The sequence below is a fragment of the Sus scrofa genome, chromosome 13 (assembly GCF_000003025.6).
Source record: "Sus scrofa isolate TJ Tabasco breed Duroc chromosome 13, Sscrofa11.1, whole genome shotgun sequence".
NCBI lineage: Eukaryota > Metazoa > Chordata > Mammalia > Artiodactyla > Suidae > Sus > Sus scrofa.
In genome coordinates, this window is record NC_010455.5 from 97,791,537 (window position 1) to 97,797,869 (window position 6,333).

Below are 6,333 nucleotides of genomic sequence, written 5' to 3' on the forward strand. Positions count from 1 at the left end.
GAGTGGAAAGTGAGGGAGTACATAAAACAGCAGTAAGTCATGGCCTCTTTTCATCTTAAATCTTTCTACACAACAGTGGAAAAGAGCTTCATGGGTAATGATGCAAAATTGATCCTCTGTATCTGCATTTCTAAATGTTATCAAGAGTCTCAGAAATTATGGTGCATATCATGAAATTTATGTTAGGCAAAATGAAGAAGGGCAATAGCCTTAGTAAACACAGTATTAGTGGGGGAAAAAAAACTTGGTGCTCAGCCTAACATTTGATTTTGTTAACATAAATAATATATTAACAAGTGAACAAGTTGGATTTGATCCAAACCACTCTAAGTGCTTTGCTAAAACTTACCAATGGTATTTACTTCTATAAATAACAGCCATAATTGTAATAGTTTTCTAGATATATCAGTTCATATCTTATGACAAATACCCCTTCAAAGATCTTTATCATTACAAGCATTTTAGAGGAAACTTTGAATTAGATGGTTTTGGAGTGGTGTCTGACCACCCCTCATGTGGGACGAAAGATTTCAGAGTTTAGACCTGAGCTGGGTCTTGAAGGATGCATAGGATTAAGGCAGGTAGATAAGAGAGGGATAAGATCTTGCAGATTAGACGTGGAGAAATGCTGATGATGGGGTCTTAATGTAGAAATGGTGATTGAAAGCCAGAGTTCTCATTAATTAATAGACTCAGAAGGTGAGAAATTCCAGCCTTTTCTTCTTCCCAGGGTGAATTCATCTCTAGGGGTCACTCAGATGCCAAAGAGCATTTTCTTCTGATTGGTGGAGAGACTGAGACAGAAGAGAGAGGCCACTGGAAATCTGAAAGGATGTGAGCTTGCTGGCAGAGGAACTGGCCCTAGTGCCAGCTTCCTGCCCCTTCCTGACTGAGTGACCATAGGTAATCCCGTTAGTCACGTTCCAAATGGACTGTGAAATGGAACTAATCCTAAAGTTGTTTTGAAGATTAACTACAATTACATATCTGAGTATAATTTATGAAGGTCAAAATATTATGTGAATGTTAGTTGTTATTCCACGTGGGTGGAAAGGGACATTCTATTTCTTGGGAAACTCTTTCAATGCTAGGAAAATGACTAGAGAAGTATCTTAAACTTGAGATGAACAGGACAAAATGATTAATGTAGCCAGAAACTGCAGAGAGAATAACATTAGCAATGACTGCTATTTATTATGCACCTAGTATAAGCTATTCATTTTATACTCCTAAAATATGAATCTAGTCCCACAAGGTACTTATCATGCTCATTTTCCAGAAAAGAAAACAAACTAATAGGGGTCACTTGACTCTCCAAAGGGCACGTGTAGAAAGTAGCAGCTAAGATTTGAACCCAGGGATGTTTGACTCAAATAGAGCATATCCTTTAAATTTAGCGTAAAATCCAATGCACAGAAGAAACAAATCTCCCAAGAATCCTGTATTTTTATTAGTTGTCCTCTAGACATTTAGAATATAATAATAACTATGCCCACAATATAATGAGGACAGGAATAAACCATAATGGAAATGAATACATATATGTATGTATAACTGAATCACTTTGTTGTACACCAGAAACATGACACCCTAAATCAACTATACTTTAAGTTTTATAAATATGTATGTGTGTGTGTGTGTGTGTGTGTGTGTGTGTGTGTGTGTTTTACAAAACCTACAAAACTAGGAGTTCCTGTCGTGGCTCAGTGGTTAACTAACCCGATAAGGAACCATGAGGTTGGGGGTTCAATCCCTGGCCTTGCTCAGTGGGTTAAGGATCCGGCATTGCCGTGAGCTGTTGTGTAGGTCGCAGATGCGGCTCGGATCCCGTGTTGCTGTGGCTCTGGCATAGGCCGGCAGCAACAGCTCCGATTAGACTCCTAGCCTGGGAACCTCCATATGCCACGGGAGTGGCCCCAGAAAAGGCAAAAAGACCAAAAAAAAAAAATCTACAAAACTTAAGAAACTTACTAAAGGACCCTGAACTACTAGGCAGAGATGTCAGGATTTAAAACAAGCTTGTCTTACTCTGAATGCTGTGTTTCTTCTTCTACCCCACATTGTCTCCCTTGACGCCTCTACCAAACCTTTTCATGTTTGGATAGATGCATGCAAGTTAGAGGCAGACTAAGACATCCAGCAGCCTCTTGCAGAATCCACACTGCTCCGGTCTCCATCACTAGCATTTCTCTTATCCAATCATCAGTATTTCTAATCTCAAAGGTCTTCTCCCTCTCTGTTGCACCTATCCTTCAAGCTCAGGTTTCACTTCTCCAGGAAGCCTACTTTACCCACTCTCAGCCAAATACCTTTTGTCCTTGACCTACTAAATCATTCTTAGCTGTGCACATATACTTTAACACATACAATAGGACATAGTCTTTTTTACTTATTACATGATGAAGTAGCATAGTTCAGTGGAGTTCTAGCCTGAGTTGACCACTAACTAGAATTGTGACCTCAAGTAACTCACTATAACCTCTCTGAGCTTCAGTTTTCTCACCTTCAAGTAAGTAATCTCTAAAGTTCTAAAAATGCTGTTTTCGTGGCCATAGATCTTTACTCCTTAAGAAAAATGTAAGTTTCTCATATTTTTGTTTTTCTATATAACATCAGATAGAAATCACTGCATAAATACTTGTCAGTAGTTTCAAACGATGATCAAATAAACAAAATAAATAATAACATCCAATAGCAAAGGGGTATGTGAGAGACCTAATGTAAACACTGTAGTTCTAAATAGGCAATCAGCAAAACAGAATGAAATTATTTTATCTGCAATGAAAAATAAACTGAAAATTATTCAGTTATCATAAATAACTCCCCCACAAAATCAACCATTTTCAATTGATAATGCAAAAAAGAACCACTGACATAGATTTCATAGGAAAAAAGATATACATATATTTGGGTCATATGCTTATTACCCAAATGTACACATTATCTCTCAAAAGAGAACACGCCTTTGTGATTTGTAGTGAAAGAAAGCCAAGTTGTTCAAAAAAGTGCCAGGGGTTTTTCACTTTTAACATTCAACCAATGCCAAGGGGGAGAGGGAGGGAGTGCGGTGGATGGGGAGCTTGGGGTTAACAGATGCAAACTATTGCCTTTGGAATGGATTAGCAATGAGATCCTGCTGTGTAGCACTGGGAACTATGTCTAGTCACTTACGATGGAGCATGAGAACGTGAGAAAAAAGAATGTACACATGTATGTATAACTGGGTCACCACGCTGTACAGTAGAAAAAAATTAAGTATTGGGGAAATAAAAAATAAATAAATAATAAAAATGCATTCCATTGTCAGATTAAAAAAACTGAGGCAATACATCAACATATAAATTTTTTGTCTAGCTGGACTCTATGTCATTGTCTTCACAGTGAAAGATGATTGAAATTGTCTAAAAAGGAATTATAGATGTACACTTTAAAACTTGTACAACGATCCCCTAGCCCAGGAACCTCCATATGTGGTGGGTGTGGCCCTAAAAAGACAAAAAAAGACAAAAAATAAAAATAAAATTTGCAGTGTTATATGTCAATTACATCTCAATTTAAAAATTTTTTAAGAATGTAAGAATGTACAGGTAATCAGGATCCAAGTCTTTTTGTGAATCAAGTTTATGTCAATCTGCTACACAGCCCAAGAAAACTAACACCAAGAAGTTCCCATGTGCCCCAGCAGGTTAAGGACCTGGCACTGCCACAGCTATGGTGCAGGTCGCAACTTCAGTACAGATTCATTTCCTGGTCCAAGAACTTCCATATACTGTGGGGGAGTGAAAGAAAGGAAGAAGGAGGAAGAAAGGAAGGGAAAAAGATGTGCATTTCCACGCTAAGATCAAGGTGATGGCAGGACTACATTCCTTTCTGGAATCTTTAAGAAAGAATCCCTTTCCTTGCTCTTTCAGGTCATGGACAGAATTCAGTTCCTCCCAGTCATAGGACTGAGTTCCCCGTTTCCAGCTTCTACAGGCCACCCACATTCCTTGGTTTGTGGCCAGCATCCTCCATCTTCTAAGCCAACAATTATGGGTCAAGCCCTTCTCATACTTCACATGTCTCCTGCATTTTCTTCTGTCCTCAGATATTTCAAAGCCACCATCTGCCCTCCTCTTCCACTTTCAGGGACACTTTAATCTAGGGTACTCTCCCTATTTTCAGGGAGAATGGTTACCTTAATTCCATCTGCAAATTTCCTTTTTTATGTAACATATCACGTTTTAGGGATTCAGACCTGGACATTTAACTGGGAGCAAAGGGAAGTACATTATTCTGCTTATCACACTGGAGCTCACAGAGCTTATGTGACAAAGCTAGCAAGTGGCAGAGCTGGCCTAAAATAAAGGCCCTCTGACTTTTTTCTTCTGTGCTCTTTTCACCACATTTCTGTTGCACAGTGATGTAACAGCCTAACTAAACAAACTGTTTGTATGATCCCTTTAGGGACATTCTGGCCAACCTGATCATTCTGAGTCAATTTGTATTCTACATATGTGGTACGTTAGTTAAGTTTCTTGACCATGGAAAAGGGGCCTTCTGTAGGCGATGTCCTGTGTGTCCCAGCAGTGCTCTTGCCACTCATTGCAGAGCTATATGTTCTAGAGCTTCCCCTTAAGAGGGCTGTGTGGGTCCCTATGCTGTGGCGGCTATGTGGGTGATCTGGTAAGTTTGGTTGGCCCCTAGGCTAGTTGGGGTGTCCCAAAGTTTGTGCTGGCCTGCTAGTGGGCTGAGGGCGCAGCTGGTTCCTGGGCAGGGTCTGGCCTGTATTGTGGGATCTTAATTTTCTTCTTCTTGGTGCTGGCCTTCTGGTAAGTAGGACGGTTGTGGGAGGTGGGGAGGGTTCTGGCCCTCTAGTGGGAAGGACTGTATCTAGGGGCACGTCTAGAGGCAGCTGTGAGCTCTTCAGGCAGCCTGGGTACTGATGGTTGTGGCCGTATTCCCATGCAGTTAGTTGTTCAATCTGAGGAGTCCAGCACTGGGGTCTACAGGCTGTTGGATGGGGCCAGGTCCTGGTGCTGCTGAACTAGAGGGAGGATTCCCAGGCCCCAGCACTAGCTCCCACGCAGCAGTAGAACCGGCTCCCAAATATGGCTGCCGCCCATGTCTGCATCCCTAGGTGAAAGGCAGCTGCTTTACTCCCTCCCACTCTACAGGTGACTTTTCAAGACCAGCAGATAGATCTAATCAAATTACTTATCAAGTTATTGCTTTTGCCTGGTCCTGGTATGCATGAGGTTTTGTGCACCTTTAAGAATGAAGTCTCTCCTTCCTTGAGGCCTGAGGGGCTCCAGCAATCAAGCTCTGCTGGCCTTCAAAGCTGAATGCTTTGGGGTTCGCCTCCCAGGGTAGGAACCACGGCCCGAGGGACCTGACATGGGGCTCAGAACTCTCCTGTGCAAGAACCTCTACACTATATCCTCCAGTTTGTGGGTCACCCACAAGGAGAGAAGGGGTAATGGGATTTGAATATATCACGAGTCCGCCCCCCTACCTGTCTCATTGTGGTTCCTTCTTTAGGTATTTAGTTATAGGAGATCGTTTCTGGTAGGTTCCAGGTTTTTTCCATGATGGTTGTTCTGCAGACAGTTGTGATTTTGGTGTGCTCATGAGAGGAGCTGAGCTGAGGGTCTTAGGGCTCCGTCTTAGGTGCTCTGAACCTCTATGGTGGCCAACGTGGGACTAAGAGCTGCAGAGACCCCAGTGCTTAACGGAAAGCAGCAGAAACACAAGAGCTCCAAGATCGGAACGGAGCTGATCCCCACCTTTTACATTCTCTCCCTGCGCATGCGCTGTGTGGAGGGGGTGGAGACCTTCTCTACGTCTGGAATCATAGAATGTTATAGCTTGAAGGCACCTCTTAGTCCAGCTCCATCATTTCACAGACAAAGAAGAGGCCTAGAGTTCCCCTGTGGTGCCAGCAGGCTAATGATCAGGCATTGTCACTGCAATGGCTCGAGTCATTGCTGTGGCACGGGTTCAGTCCCTGGCCCTGGAATTTCCACATGCCATGGGTACAGCCAAAAAGAAAAGAAAAGAAGGCCTGAGGAAACTAAGATCCCACCCTTAGTTCCTAAAACACCCAGAACTATAACTCAGCCTCCTCTGTCAGCTCCTGTGATTTGGCCATTACAAAATTCTTCCAGTTAAATATACATACTCACTAGATGCATCAATTACTCCAATTAACCTTATAATACTCAACTATTAACAGCCATTCAAAACTCTGCCCAGAGAGTTCCCACTGTGGCTCAGCCATAATGAACCTTACTCGTATCCATGAGGACGCCAGTTCAATACTTGGCCTCTGCTCAGTTGATCAAAGGATCCCGC

General features: G+C 42.2%; 1 long non-coding RNA gene across 1 annotated transcript in view; it reads right to left on the bottom strand.

Annotated features, from left to right (window-relative positions):
• LOC110256535 overlaps positions 1-5,765 on the bottom strand; it is a 50,617-nt gene extending 44,852 nt beyond the window's left edge. Inside the window, exon 1 of the long non-coding RNA XR_002338149.1 lies at positions 5,495-5,765. This is a non-coding gene — a long non-coding RNA (uncharacterized LOC110256535). The remainder of the gene's footprint in view (positions 1-5,494) is intronic.